The sequence below is a fragment of the Spinacia oleracea genome, chromosome 3, assembly GCF_020520425.1.
Source record: "Spinacia oleracea cultivar Varoflay chromosome 3, BTI_SOV_V1, whole genome shotgun sequence".
NCBI lineage: Eukaryota > Viridiplantae > Streptophyta > Magnoliopsida > Caryophyllales > Amaranthaceae > Spinacia > Spinacia oleracea.
Genome location: NC_079489.1, coordinates 103,836,992 through 103,853,059, shown reverse-complemented (window position 1 = coordinate 103,853,059; position 16,068 = coordinate 103,836,992). Strand labels below are relative to the sequence as shown.

General features: G+C 36.1%; 1 long non-coding RNA gene across 2 annotated transcripts; it reads right to left on the bottom strand.

Moving 5' to 3' along the window:
• Nucleotides 1–661: 661 nt before the first annotated feature.
• Nucleotides 662–7,159, bottom strand: LOC110780102 (uncharacterized). 2 transcript variants are annotated; one of them, XR_008930817.1, is made up of 6 exons: nt 6,805–7,159; nt 5,076–5,208; nt 4,238–4,423; nt 3,643–3,810; nt 3,436–3,535; nt 662–915 (listed from the first exon to the last, which is right to left on the bottom strand). It is a non-coding gene; the product is annotated as an uncharacterized lncRNA (long non-coding RNA). The 2 variants fall into 2 exon arrangements; XR_008930816.1 differs by having other exon boundaries at nt 4,206–4,423; nt 6,805–7,157.
• Between the last annotated feature and the right edge of the window lie 8,909 nt (nt 7,160–16,068).

The following is a 16,068-nucleotide window of genomic DNA, read 5'->3' as shown; positions in this document are numbered from 1 at the left end:
TCTCATATTATATAGTGATGAACCTATGACCTACAAGAAAGCTATGACGAGCCCAAGCTCCACTAAATGGTTAGAGGCCATGAAATCTGAGATAAACTCCATGTCTGAAAATCAAGTCTGGGATATGGTTGATTTGCCGGATGGGTTTACACCTATAGGATGCAAATGGGTCTTCAAATTGAAGAAAGACAAGGATGGAATTGTACACATATATAAGGCTAGATTGGTAGCAAAAGGTTACAGCACTAGTAGAAAAAACCCTTATTGCAGCGGACTTTTAGATCCCTGTTGCAGCGTACATCGTATGCTGCAACTGGGGGGCCTGCAACAAGTTTGAACTTGTTGCAGTGTACATATACATGTACGCTGCAACAAGTGTCAAAAATTTGGCAAAATTATTGACTTGTTGCAGCGTACAAAGTCGTGTACGCTGCAAAAGACTCCACTTGTTGCAGGGTACTTCTATTTGTACGCTGCAACAAGTCTGGAATTTTGCCAAAATTTTAACCCTTGTTGCAGCATACACATATATATGTACGCTGCAACAAAGCACTTTTGGCGGGAAAATTCTAATTTTGTTTAGGAATACCTAGAGTGCCTTGCACCAAATATAGAAACCTGTCAAAACAATAATAGAATATCGCAACCTGTATAACAAATATAAAAACAATAATTGTAGTTTTGTATATATCCAAAAACCAAAGTGCACGTACCAATATATTTAAATATATGTACGTTTCAATTTCAACGTACGCATACATTTTAATAAAAAAAATTGTTCTATAACATCTAAACAAACTCGATCAAGCGCGATCAGGCTAATAATAAATACTTGCTGGTAAAAAACTTAGCCCATTGCTCACGAACCACATCAATTTCCTCACTAGCATAAGGCGCATTCCTCGGAGTATAGACCTTCAAAAACAAAAATTTGATGGGAGCATTAGATTAAATGTCATTTTAGTGTAAAAATGACCTATAACGACCCAATGAGCCTTAAATGTGCATAAATAAATTGGAATGAGTATTGAAAAATTTAAAACTAAGCATACTAATCATGTAATAAGTTTGAAATGAGTCCTTAGGTTCTTTAATTCAAAGTGGGGAACGAAAATGTCATTTTAGTCTAAATATGACCTATAACGACCCTTAAATGTGCGTAAATATATTGGAAGGAGTATTGGAAACTTAAAACTAAGCATATTAATCATGTAAAGGGTTTAAAATGAGTCATCAGGTTCTTTAGTTCAGTTGGGAGCGAAAATGCCTCATTTTAGCCTAAATATGACCTATAACGACCCAATGAGCCTTAAATGTGCATAAATGGATTGGAATAAGTCTTAGCAAGTTAAAACTAAGCATATTAATCGTGTAAAAGGTTTTAAAATGAGTTTGTGGGTTCTTTAGTTCATAATTGGGAGCGAAAATGTCATTTTAGCCTAAATATGTCCTATAATGACCAATCAAGCCTTAAATGTGCATAAATTGATTGGAATAAGTTTTAGAAAGCTAAACCTAAGCAAATTAATCATGTAAAAGGTTTAAAATGAGTAATTAGGTTCTTTAGTTCAAAGTTGGGAGCGAAAATGTCATTTTAGCCTAAATATGATCTATAACGACCCAATAAGCTTAAAGGTGCATAAATAGATTGGAACGAGTCTTAGAAAGTTAAAACTATGCAAATTAAACAAGTAATAAGTTTAAAATGAGTCCTTAGGTTCTTTATTTTAAAGTTGGGAGCGAAAATGCCTTATTTTAGCCTAAATATGACCTATAACGATCAAACAAGCATTAAATGTGCATAAATAGATTGGAATAAGTCTTAGAAACTCAAAACTAGGCATATTAATCATATAATAAGTTTAAAATGAGTCCTTCGGTTCTTTATTTCAAAGTTGGGAGCGAAAATGCCTCATTTTAGCTTAAATATTACCTATAACGATCAAACAAACATTAAATGTGCGTAAATGGATTAGAATGAGTCCTAGAAAGTTAAAAATAAGCATATAAATCATATAATAAGTTTAAAATGAGTCCTTGGGTTCTTTAATTCATAGTTGGGAGCGAAAATTTCATTTAAGCCTAAATATGACCTACAACGACCCAATGAGCCTTAAAGGTGCATAAACTGATTGGAACGAGCCTTATAAAGTTAAAATTATGCATATTAAACATGTAATAAGTTTAAAATGAGTCCTTAGGTTCTTTATTTCAAAGTTGGGAGCGAAAATGCCTCATTTTAGCTTAAATATTACCTATAACGATCAAACAAGCATTAAATGTGCATAAATAGATTAGAATAAGTCTTAGAAACTTAAAACTAAGCATATTAATCATATTAATAAATTTAAAATGAGTCCTTAGTTTCTTAAGTTCAAAGTTGGGAGCGAAAATGTCATTTTAGCCTAAATATTACCTATAACAACGAGCCTTAAATGTGCATAAATGGATTGGAATGAGTCCTAGAAAGTTAAAACTAAGCATATAAAACATTTAGTAAGTTTAAAATGTGTCCTTGGGTTCTTTAGTTCATAGTTGGGAGCGAAAATTTCATTTAAGCCTAAATATGACCTACAACGACCCAATGAGCCTTAAAAGTGCATAAACAGATTGGAACGAGCCTTATAAAGTTAAAATTATGCATATTAAACATGTAATAAGTTTAAAATGAGTCCTTAGGTTCTTTATTTCAAAGTTGGGAGCGAAAATGCCTTATTTTACCTTAAATATGACCTATAACGATCAAACAAGCATTAAATGTGCATAAATAGATTAGAATAAGTCTTAGAAACTTAAAACTAAGCATATTAATCATATAATAAGTTTAAAATGAGTCTTTAGGTTCTTAAGTTCAAAGTTGGGAGCGAAAATGTCATTTTAGCCAAAATATGACCTATAACAACACAACGAGCCTTAAATGTGCATAAATGGATTGGAATGAGTCCTAGGAAGTTAAAACTAAGCATATAAAACATTTAGTAAGTTTCAAATGAGTCTTTAGATACTTTAGTTCATAGTTGGGAGCGAAAATGTCATTTTAGCCTAAACAAGCCTTAAATGTGTATAAGTAGATTAGAATAAGTGTTAGAAACTTAAAACTAAGCATATTAATCATGTAATCAGTTTAAAATGAGTCCTTAGGTTCTTTAGTTCAAAGTTGGGAGCGCGAATGCCTCATTTTAGCTTAAATATGACCTATAAGCCCGCCTCATCAGAAATTTCTAACTTGAATGTCCCTAAATGAACACCTAGCTTAACTTGCACACTCAATTTGATAATCAGTTTAGTTTAGTTGTCGAAATAAAGAACCCAAATTCAATTGTTTGAACAAAAATTCAGAAAGATCCCACAAAGAAACTCCAATAAGCATTTTTCGGAATGAACTGAAGATTAATGAAGGAGCTATGTAATTAACAGCAAAGGTAGGGCACTAACTTGTATAGACTGAACTCCTGAAAAAGAAAGGTTGCTTCTGGTCAGCTTCTGGTTCCAAGAATCCCGCTACAAGTATCTGCCGCTGCAGAGAAGAAAGAATCTGCAGATTGCCAGAAGTATCTATCAGGATTAAATGGACAGGTGAACATACGCAAAGTCATAAACTACCAATATTCATATCAATTTAGCAATTCCAAAATATATTACATTTTCGGAAGGTAGATCACCAGAAAGTTCAGTCAAATGAATCAGAATTCTTCCATCTTGGCTTCAGAATTCTAAACATTTCAGCAAGCAGTGGAGCACCAGGAAAGTCGCGTACTTTGGAGACACCAATAACAGTATCCATGGATGATGTGTTCAAAGGCAGTTTACCTGATAAATCCATGCCATGAGGGGAAAAGGAAATTTTACTCCACTTCAAGTTATAGAGCATAACCGCATAACCATAACAGGATTAACTCTAAGTTAAGAGTGCAACTGTGATGTAAAAAATACATTATGAATTGCTTTCCTGGCACATTGCATGATTGCTATCAGTTTTACCTAGAAGTAGCTAAATTAACAATAAGTACTTCTTTTTTTTCGTAATTTGACTTAGCATGTTTATTGCCTTACTGAATTCTTTTAGAATTGCTCATTACAAGCAAGAATATTTAAGATAAGGGACTAGCAATCACTTAAGATTCTATTCTTTGCAGGTGTACTTTATATGGGTGAATCTCCTGATAACGATTAAAGGAAAACGGATTTATTGGCAGATTAGTTACCATCCCAGAAGTCGTGACAAACTTATCCTCACCCGGGCAGGTAAAAGGGTCTAACCCACCAAAGCTAGGAGTCATATATGATCCATCATCTTTGTCATCATACCACAACTCAGTCTGCATATGGTACTCTCTTGCAGTTCCAAACTGCGACATTCTGTCAGAGGAAGAATCTGAATCCTCTTGTGTTGTAGAACGAAGTCCATATGGATAGGTTAAGTCTGCAGCAAGCCATGATTCAATAAAAGTTTCTTAAAGGACATTATATTAAAATAACTTTAAACACGAAGGTGGACACTAATTATATAAATCTCCAACCAAATTAAGGAACAAAAACACTAATACTCTTAACGTAAGAATACATAAAAGCACTTCAAGTTCTTGTTTGTGTTTGCGTAAATGCATTCCATAATATACATACTTAGAAGCAACAAAGAATAAAACATAACTTTTAGTTTATTAAAAACCTAACTCTATTCCTTAACCATAAACTGGACTCTTTCAATCCAAAATAAAATAACGATAAGATTATACCGCAAACGCAGAAGAGAAAAAAATCAGTTTTGCCTTCCAATTTGAATAAATTACAGGAGTTTCAATCTGGAATACAAGATTCAACTACTAATTCAATTAATACATAAAGGCTTGAGATTAATGGTATTAAATTATTAATTAAAGAAAAATACCTTGCGGAACTCACAAAGATCGAATCAGATAATTGCAATTCAAAAAATTGTCAACGTTATCTGAACACAATTTCAGTCACTTGAACCAAAGAGGCTAAATCAAACCCTATTTTATTTTTAAATGAAAAAATCATGAAAGTAGAAAAGAGGGAGAAAACATTACCAAATAAGACTGACTATTCAATACCTGACAGCAACCAGACATGCTTGATATGCAGGATAAGACTAGTGCTTGATCATAAAACTCCCCGCAGACTGACATTTTCTTGAGTTGCGTTTTATTGGAGGATCAACTATTGTTGGAAGAACAAGAATTCCATCTTCCTGAGAAAAAAAATAGATAGAAGATATAACACAGATGACACAGTTAGAGGGCTCTGGCTAAATCTGCAAAAACCAGATTATTAAGAATGTACTCAATATTAAAGAGTCCCTCAACAGGAAAAATGTCAACACACACGCCAAAAAAATAATTAATTAATAATAATAAAAACTTCAAGAAACAAGTAATACACCCTGCCTAAAGAAAATAAAAGCCAACGTAAAGAAGTTAAAAACAAAAGTAAGAAACATGTAATCTAAGGTCATAAAAACTACAGATTTAGCCTCATATTCAACGTGAAAATTTACTCGTCAACAACCAAGATATGGTTCAAAACCTATAACTCTAACAAAAACACAGACAGAAGATGCAGAAAGCCTATAAAAAACTGCAGACAAAAAGTATTTGCAGAAAGCTAAAGTTGCCTGCCGTGAAACGGTGGAAGTTCTATTATACGGAACAAATAGGGAACAGGATTTTTCATCCTCGTATAGACCTGGAAAATAAGTCATTCAGGTCAAGTGCAACACAAGTTAATAAAAAGCTAAATATACCTTTAGCTGGTTCTGTAATGCAGAACGCAATTCCTCATAAGACTCAGAAAATGTTTCGTAAAACATTGAGTATCTGAACTCACCCACAAGTCCACAGAATATATAGGGCCGTCAAACCCCCATTTTCCACAACAGAACTTAAGAAAAATTGAACCTCCAATTCAAAGTTTTCAACAGCCCTTTCTCCCAGCCATCTTTAAGGTTTAATACATGAAAAAAAAAGTGGTGCAACTTTACAATTATTCCGTCAGTACAGCTTAGTTCTATTCATATTTATCCAACCTGCTTCAATAACTAATTCTCAATAATAACTAATTCTCAACCCTCTCTATCAAGCTGACTCCAAACCGAGAATGACCTGTCAAGTCTTAAGGCCCATCACTCCAATTATCTTCATACGCTTTGCGCCAGATTCATGTTAATACAAATCTCAATTTGCGATTACCAATTTCTAAGAATAGCACTTAAACTAAACACAACTTTGACAGAGAGGGTATAACTAAGGCTATCTACGAAGTAATATCAAGCACAAATATCAACAATACTGGTACAATAAAAAGATTAAGAATTCAACCGGAAAAGAAAAAAAGAGATCAAGAATGAAGAATCAAATATGGACATCATCTTTTGGAGGCTGATCTCTGAGTTAGATCCATTTTCAACTCAAAACTGAAACAATTCAAGAGCCTGCTGAATCTCACTGTAAGTTTCAGTAAAAAAAAATTCCCAATTTCAATTGTTAACTGCAAGGGCTTGATCTAAAACATGCTAGGCATCCAATCCTCAAGAGTTTCCAAAAATGTGAAATTAGTTTCCAACAAAACAAATTCAGCATTGATACCAAAAAAAGCCCAAGCATAATCAATTATGAGCTTCCAAATCTTGATTTAACTCCTAAATGCAACCTAAAATCTTGACAATATGGCTAACGAATTGAACAACTTGCCACACACACACACACACACAAAAAAAAGAATAATAAAAATGAACAAACCCTAATTCTGAAAACGAAAATCAAGAGGGAAAGGGAAGAAAGTAACTTGCCGCGGCAAGGATTGACGGAGAACAGGGTTCGCGAGCAACATTATTACTTGGAACCACCGGCGTTTTTCGAGCAAGGATGGACTTCACGGTGGTTTTTCGAGCAGGGAAAGTGGTTTTTCGAGCAGGGGACCACCGGTGAGGAGGGGAGGGATCGAATAGACCCTTGCTGGAGTTCCACCGGCGACGGGCGAGACCCAGCGGCGATGGCGACTGGCGAGAACCACCGGCGACGGGCGAGACGAAGGGAAAGCTGAGGGAAGATCGAAGAAGGGAGGACTGGGCGCAGATCGATATGACTTTCGAATTTGGTCTTGAGGTTTGAGATAAATCTTTGGTCTGAATTAACTGCGCAGTGGGAAAAAAATTACACACGCTATTGCAGGGGGCGTTTACATGTACGCTGCGAAATAAAATGGCTATTGCTGGGGGCTTTTACTCTGTACGCTGCAAAAAATTCTTTTGCTGGGGGCAATTAATTTGTACGCTGCAACAAGCCTTTAAAAAGTTTGACCCGCGTTGACCTATTGGTTATTGAAGCGTATTAATACATGTACGCTGCAATAAGGGGGGTGCAACAGGGGTTTTTTCTACTAGTGCAGGCAAGTTCACGGCGTTGACTATGATGAAACCTTTTCTCCACTCGCTATGCTTAAGTCTATTTGGATAATCCTTGCGATTGTCGTGTTTCATGACTATGAAATATGGCAAATGGATGTTAAACTGCCTTCTGGAATGTGTTCTTGAAGAGACTGTGTTTATGACACAGCCGGAGGGTTTTGTCGATCAAAAGAATCAAGGAAAGGTATGCAAGCTTAAGAAATCCATCTATGGATTGTAGCAGGCATCAAGGAGCTGGAATATATGATTTGATGAAGCAGTCAATGAATTTGGCTTCATCAAGAATCAGGACGAATCTTGTGTATACAAGGAAGTAAGTGGGAGTAAAATTGCATTCCTAGTCTTGTATGTAGACGACATACTTCTTATTGGAAACGACATTCCCATGCTGGAGTCTGTAAAGACTTGGTTTGGTAAGTGTGTCTCAAAGAAAGATTTAGGAGAGGCACAGCACATATTGGGCATCAGATCTATAGGGATAGATCTAAGAGGATGATTGGACTAAGCCATGGCACTTACATTGACAAAGTGCTAGCTAGTTTCAGTATCATGGAAGCCAAGAGAGGCCATCTACCCACGTCACATGGCATATATCTAATCAAGACTCAGTGTCCCAAGACATCCAACGAGAGTAGAAAGATGAGTGGAATACCATAAGACTCGGCTATTGGATCCATCATGTATGCTATGATTTGTACAAGGCCGGATGTTTCGTTCGCACTCAGTGCAACGAGAAGGTACCAGTCAGACCCAGGTTAGGCGAATTGGACTGCTGCCAAGAATATCTTAAAGTACCTGAAAAGGATAAAGGATCAGTTTCTGGTCTATGGTGGTACAGATGAGTTGATTGTTAAAGGCTATACGGACGCAAGCTTTCAAACCGACGGAGATGATTTCAGATCATAGTCTAGTTTTGTGTTCTGCCTTAATGGCGGAGCAGTAAGCTGGAAAAGTGCTAAGCAAAGCACTATTGCAGATTCTGCAACTGAAGCCTAGTACATTCCTGCCTCAGAAGCAGCAAAGGAAGCTGTTTGGATTAGGAAGTTCATCGAAGAACTTGGGGTTGTCCCCTCCATTAAAGGACCAATTGCTTTGTATTGCGATAATAGTGGAGCCATTTCCCAGGCAAATGAGCCACCAGAATTCCAAGCACGTACTACGGCGATTTCACATGCTTCGAGAAATCGTTGAAAGGAAAGAAATCGAGATTTGCAAGGTTGGAACTAACGACAACGTCGCGGATCCATTGACTAAACCGTTGCCACAAGTGAAGCACAACGCACATATAGGAACCATGGGAATCAAGCATGTTGGAGAATGGCTTTGATTTTCTAAGTTTTGTTTTAGAATATCTGTTAGATCTGTGTTTAAAACAATTGGTTTAACCATTTCATATTTATTAAATTCTTTATTTCATATTCATTTAATTTAGTTTAGTATTAAATGAAAAGTCCAAGTGATTCAAAACATTCAAATGGGATGTCAAGATGGATTCTTTGACAAAGAAACACCCATAAGTGAACTTGAATATTGAAGTCACAAAAGATCCCTAATCCCGGTCATTGAAAGGTTGGACGACCAATGACTAATGAAGATTAGATTGCAAGTGCATTTGTAGTTCGGTTTCTTGAACTAGTTTGACTGGATGTCAAAAATCTTTTGCATAGATACTTATTGGATCTTGTATCGGATTGACCATGAGAACACTTTAAGATATTAAAGTCATCTCATAAGTAGTTCTCATAAATGGTGATTAGAACCGTTCCTCAAAACATGAGTAATTATGATTGCTCGTTTGAAGATTAGTTCGCTTTGATGCTCGCTAAACGTCGCACCGTAAAAGGAGACTATAAAAGCAATTATTGGGCGTACTATGAATCAAATTGAGTATTCATAGATTGCAAAACTGGATTGTCCTCCTATCTTTGATAGGATATGGTGTTGTTGTGTAACAAGGCCTCTCGGAGAGTTAGATACTGTGAAAATGAATGGTCGTGCTCAGAATGGTTAAGGCTTAACCTTCTGTAAAAGTTTAACAGTTGAACTCAGTAATCCGAGAAACACTTCTGGACCTAATAAGGATGGCTTGGATCTTGCCTTATGTTCAGCAAGTAACAGTAAGAGACAAAGGAATGTGACTGCACACGTGTCTTAATGGCAAGTGGGAGACTGAAGGAAATATGTCCTTCACCCAAGGTGCATTAGTCTAATATCAAGGTTCAGATTAATTACGAACAATTAATTCAGTGAGATTAAGTGATCGGAACAGCTGGCTGGAGCAATGCTTCCGATCAGTGAGTTCTAATCTATATTAGGCTCACATCTTACTCTTGACTGAACCTATAAGGTCACACCATTGGCATGTAATCATCGGATTAAATGAATCGAAAATTCATTTAATAGCTTTTCGGGAATTAGTTCGGAAAAACATAAATATACGATATGACGTTGGATCGGAATCGTATATTGTATCGTGTATATTCGTAAGTTAGGCGAAACGAATAATCATTTTGTACGACGGTGATTCGTCAAGTACTATACGATAAACAATAGCCGTAAGGCATTGGTCGCGGATACGAGCAAGGCAAAGTTGTCGGCCCGTCGAGCCAAGCGGCAAGCACGCAATGCCCAACGAGCGCAGCAGCTCGCCAGCGCGAGAGCAAGGCCCATGGCCTGCGATAGGGTGCGCGTGGGACAGCAACAGCGGCAGCGCACAAACAGCGAGGCTCAAGGCCCATGGCTGTGTGTTGCTGCGCGCGTGCTCGTGGGCTTGTGCGAGAGAGAGCTGGCCGGCCTAAGGCCTTGTGCTTTGGCCGGTCATGTTATAACCTAATGGTTATAACACCTCCCCTCAATGTTATGTTTTCCAACATACACTTTATGTATTATTCAGTTTAACCTAAATCAAAAGAGAAACCCTAATATCTTTTGAGCCTCCGTTCAAACCGTTCTTCCCTAAAAGCTAAAATATCTTGAGTGACTTCTAAGCCATCGATCTCGAGCCGGATCTGAACGTGTCGGTGAACCAAGTAGGGGAACGACATCTGGGGTACTTGTTCGTGTTCGTGGTACGTTGAATTTAGGGAAAACACCCTACAAACCTAAGTCTGCTTGATCTGTACTTTATACATGGTTCCTGGCTTTGGGAATTATTCCGCTGCGTTAATATGTTTTAACTGTATTCTTCTACAGTCTTCCACCTGTAGTAATATTCATGAATAGACTCATCCCTTCCTTGGCACAGGGCCGATGTTTGTTTGATGGAAGGGGTTTTGTAGCAAGAGGCCTTGGGTGTGAGACATGTAGGACCATCTAGCAGTTCCTCAAACCAAGGTTCCCCGAACAGGAGATCGTAATCGGCTGGTATGTCGATGACTAGGAACTCAGCATTGTTGTAGTAAGCTTCGAAGGAGAAGACCAGATCAAGGATCCCCAGGATTTTGTATGTGATTCCACAGAAATTGATTGCCCGCTATGTAGTTAGCATCAGGTCGTATTCAGTGAATCCCAAAGCTTTGAGAGTTTCTAGGGGGGAGATGTTTAATTGAATGTCAGTGGTGACCCGGGGTTTAGAGATCACCCAGTCTTGAATTTGTGGGATGAGATGGTGGAAGCTAGGGACTACCAACTCAAAAGAAGGTTTGTACATGGTATGAATAAGGTTACATGGAAAATGATTTTCCTCATCCCCGTATTCTTGAAAGATGGTTTGGACTGATGGTGACTGCTTGGCTCCCGGGGGCAAAGGCAAGGTTTTTTTTGTCAACCATGTTTTGAATCAGGTGCTTGAGCTTGAAGAAATTATCGATGCCGTGCCCGTTTCCCTGGTGGAATTTGCAATAAGCTTTGGGATCCTAACTTTTGGATCTCTTGTCAGCTGGGGGATCCTCGGTTGGACCAATAGGAGTGATTACTTGCTTCTCTACTAACCGGTCAAAGGCGTCGGCGTAGGACATTCCTAGGTTAGTGAAAACCCTTTGGGGCCTGTTCTGGAAATTGTGCTGATTGGCATTGCTTTTTAAGTTGCTTGATTTTGGACCTTGAGGAGCCTCTAAGGCGTTGACTTGGTGGACCTTGTGTGTCGTCTCGTCCTTCTTGCCTTTCCACTTCTCAGCTTATGGAATCGGTGCCGAGGGTGCTTTCATGAGGTCATCTTCTATGTCAACTACGATATCATATGTTCTCATGAAACTCTCTAGGCCCAGATACTTTATATGAGTGTTGTATTTTGGTAAGAGCCCGGCAATGAAGATGTTGACTAGTTCTCTATCGGAGGGTCGAGTTACCATTTGGGATGCCATTTCCCTCCATCGTTTGAGGTAATTGGTAAAACCTTCTTAGGGTCCTTGTTTGAGAACCTCTAATTCTCGAAGAGTGGTTTGAAGTTTTATGTTTGGTTGGTATTGCTCCATGAATGCTTGAGATACCGCATCCTAAGTGCTAGTCTGATGGTCCTTGAGGGAATAGTACCATTTCTGACAGACTGGTTCCAAGGACATAGGGAACACCATAGGGTATAGGTCATGATCGACTCCCTTGATTTCCATGGTGGCTCTGAAGTTTTTGAGATGGTACTTGGGGTTGCTTGCGCGCTGCGCCCATGGGCCTTGCGCTTCATGCGCTCGGCTCGTGGGTTGCTTTCGTGTTGCGATTATCCTTCGACAATTTATTTATCGTTTCGTACTTTACGATCTAATGTCGTACGATACGATTATTCGTTTTGCCTAGCTTACGAATATACGCTATACGATTTCACGATCCACTGTTAAATTGTATAATTATGTTTTCCGAACTAATTTCCCGAAAAGCCATTAAATGAATTTTCGATTCATTTAATTCGCCGATCTGTTTCCTGTCATTGGTGTGACCTTGCAGGTTTAGTCAAGAGTAAGCTGGGAGCCTAATAAGGATTAGAACTCACTGATTAGAAGCTTTGCTCCAGCTAGCTGTTCCGATCACTTGATATTACTAAATTAATTTATTCGTAATTAATCTGAACCAAGTATTAGACTAATGCACGTTGGGTGAAGGACATATTTGCTTCACGTTATTCTTGAACTCACGTCGATACATTTAAGTATATTTTTCTCCTGAATCCATGCACAAATTAAGAAAAATTGTAACACATCAACTCCACAATTCATGGTGATGTAGCCAATGGTAATGCATAAATTATTTAGTCTCCGATAATGAAAAAATTCATCTTTTTTTTATTTGTTGCTATGAAGATTGAATATGTCGCACAAAAACACTTTCGTCTATTCATATGCGCATTTTATAATTATAATTCGTCATTGAAATCAATAACCACGCTCAAATAACTTTCAAAAGATAAGGGTATGTTTTGCATCATCCCATTACTTCCATTAAAACTTATTCAAATATTCGTGAATTGTTATTAAAACTTATTCAAAACGAATAATCGTATTGTACGACAATGGATCGTCAAGTACGAAACGATTAATGAATTATCGAATGATAATTAATTAAAGCAAACACGAATACAAGCCCACGAGCAAAGCGCAAGGAGCAAAGGCCCATGGCCTTGCTGCCTTGGCTGTGCACGCACGGAGAAGCAACAGCAACAACAGCAGCGTGGCCCAGCCCACTGCGTGTTGTGTGTTGCGCGCTTGTGCAGAGGTTTGGTTGTGGGCCTTGCTGGCCGGTCGGGCTCTATGCTTGGCCGGTTGGATTGGCTCACTTAATAGGTTATTGATATAACCTAGTCCATTATATTTTCCTAATCCTAATGCAACAAATTAGTCACACACATCAAACCCTAAGGAGGAGAGAGAAACCCTAATTCTCTCTTAGCCTCCACGGATGTGTTCTTCCCAAAAGCACAAACTCTTGAGTGATTGTCTAAGCTACGATTATCAAGACGGATCTGAACGTGTCGGTCAACCAAGTAGAGGAACGACAAGTGGAGTTCTAAGTTCGTGTTCGTTGACAGATTACTCGGGAAAACACGCTTCAAATGTAAGTTTGCTTAATTTGTGCTTTATACATGTTTCCTGGCTTTGGGGATTATTTTCGCACATGTTATTATGTTTAACTGTATTCCCCTACAATATACGCGCACATCGCGTGCATATACGACTAGCTAGTAAATAAATAAACAAAGGAATATCAATCCATACTAATTAATCATTAAACCGCGTACATGATAATAAATACTTCCTCTGTTCTTTTTAAACGACACAATTATTTAGCCGCGTTTGTCAATACACGATTTCAAACATTAATATATTCAATTATGGAAAAGAAAAAATTAAAAAAAAGTTGAAATTAAAAAAATTATTTATTGAAACAAATCTAATAAGACCCCACCCACAATTATAATTTTTTCTTAAGTATAAATCATAAAAGGAAGTCAAAAAAACTTATATGAAGGGTGTTGCTAAATGCAGAAAATAATATCTTTATGCAAAACTTAAAATGACAAAACTAACCAAAATAGGAAAAATAACTCAGCCCTTCCCTCTCAACTGTTTTTTTTACAAGATGGTCGGCCATTTTTGAAGATACAAGCAGTACATATCAATCATCCAACAATCAATTTTTGTTGTCCATAACCTAAGTCACTGGGTCATATTGATGACATATCTGACAATTCAACCAACTATTTTTTAGCTTTGTACATAGCTAATGAACTGATCTTAGCTTCTTTCTCCATAATCAAGATTAAGAAATTTATTTTAGTTGAAATATAATCTGGATTAGAATAACATTTGTGAACTTTGTTTACCCTTCTTTAAACGAAAAGAAAATAATTAATATTACCTCTTAGTTTCATTGAATGAATAATATTAAAGTCACGGATAGATGATTTCTTTGCAAAAATGGAGGTTGTATAGTAAGGAATTGGAGATGAGCAAGGACCGAAGGAGATCAAAGAAATATGTTCTTTTCTATAAAAACCAGGGATATAATAGACTTTTTTACGTTTTGCATATTGAAATCATTTTCTGCATTTAGAAACGAACATAAAACTACTAATAGCTAACTGTTGTACCCGGATACAGCCAGCTCTGGCTGTACCCGGGTACAGCCAGCTCTAGCTGTACCCCCAAAAACGACGCGCTCATATTGTTTGTTCATTCTTGTTGACTGTTTGTTCTTTTTTATTGTACTGTTTGTTCTTTCTTATTGTACTGTTTGTTCTTTCTTGTTGTACTGTTTGTTCTTTCATGTTGTTTTTTAAATTCATCATCAAATTTTCATAATTGTTGTATTTTTTGTTATTTCTTTTGGAATTTTATGTTCTTTTTTATATTGTTTGTTCTTTCTTGTTCATTTGTTTGTTTATAATAATCATATGGTTAATGTTCATAATTAAACTCTTCATTAATCTTTTATTCTTTCTTTTTGTATTGTTTGTTCTTTCTTGTTGTACTGTTTGTTCTTTCTCGTTGTTTTTTAAATTCATTCATCAAACTTATTGTTGTATTGTTTGTTCTTTCATGTTGGCTTTAAAATTCATCATAAAATTGTTCATAATTGTTGTATTTTTTGTTCTTTTTTCTGGAATTTTATGTTCTTTTTTATATTGTTTGTTCTTTTTTGTTGAATTATTTGTTCTTTCTTGTTTATTTGTTTGTTCATAATAATTATCTTCTTTATTATTTGTTCTTTCATGTTGGCTTTAAAATTCATCATAAAATTGTTCATAATTGTTGTATTGTTTGTTCTATTTTCTGGAATTTTATGTTCTTTTTTATATTGTTTGTTCTTTTTTGTTGAATTATTTGTTCTTTCTTGTTTATTTGTTTGTTCACAATAAATATATGGTTAATGTTCATAATGAAATTGTTCACTTCATTGGTCTTTTATGTTTTTACAAGCGTCTATATTGTTTATTTCCAAATAAATAAATAAATGTTCATTTCCAAAATAGTAAATGTTCATTCCAAATAAATAAATAAATGTTCATTTCCGAAATGTAAATGTTCATTTTTGTAGTTTATTTCCAAATAAATAAATAAATAAATGTTCATTTCCAAAATAGTAAATGTTCATTCCAAATAAATAAATAAATGTTCATTTCCGAAATAGTAAATGTTCATTTTTGTACCAGTATATTAATGTTCATTTTAAACAACACAAAACGACATCGTTTTGGATTGGAATTTTTTCTTTCTTGTTTATTTGTTTGTTCACAATAAATATATGGTTAATGTTCATAATGAAATTGTTCACTTCATTGGTATTTTATGTTTTTACAAGCGCCTATATTGTTTATTTCCAAATAATAAATAAATGTTCATTTCCAAAATATTAAACGTTCATTCCAAATAAATAAATAAATGTTCATTTCCGAAATAGTAAATGTTCATTTTTGTAGTTTATTTCCAAATAAATAAATAAACGTTCATTCCAAATAAATAAATAAATGTTTAATTTCCGAAATAATAAATGTTCATTTTTGTACCAGTATATTAATGTTCATTTTAAACAACACAAAACGACATCGTTTTGGATAGGGGTACAACCAGCTTTGGCTGTACCCGGGTATAGCCAAAAATTTGCGTAAAACTACCCCACGAGGGAGTAATAGACTAATAGTCACCTGTCAAGCCTTAAGCAGTCAAGCCCGCACCTTTCCAAAATTCAAATATCATAAAGGACCCCAAACTAAAAAA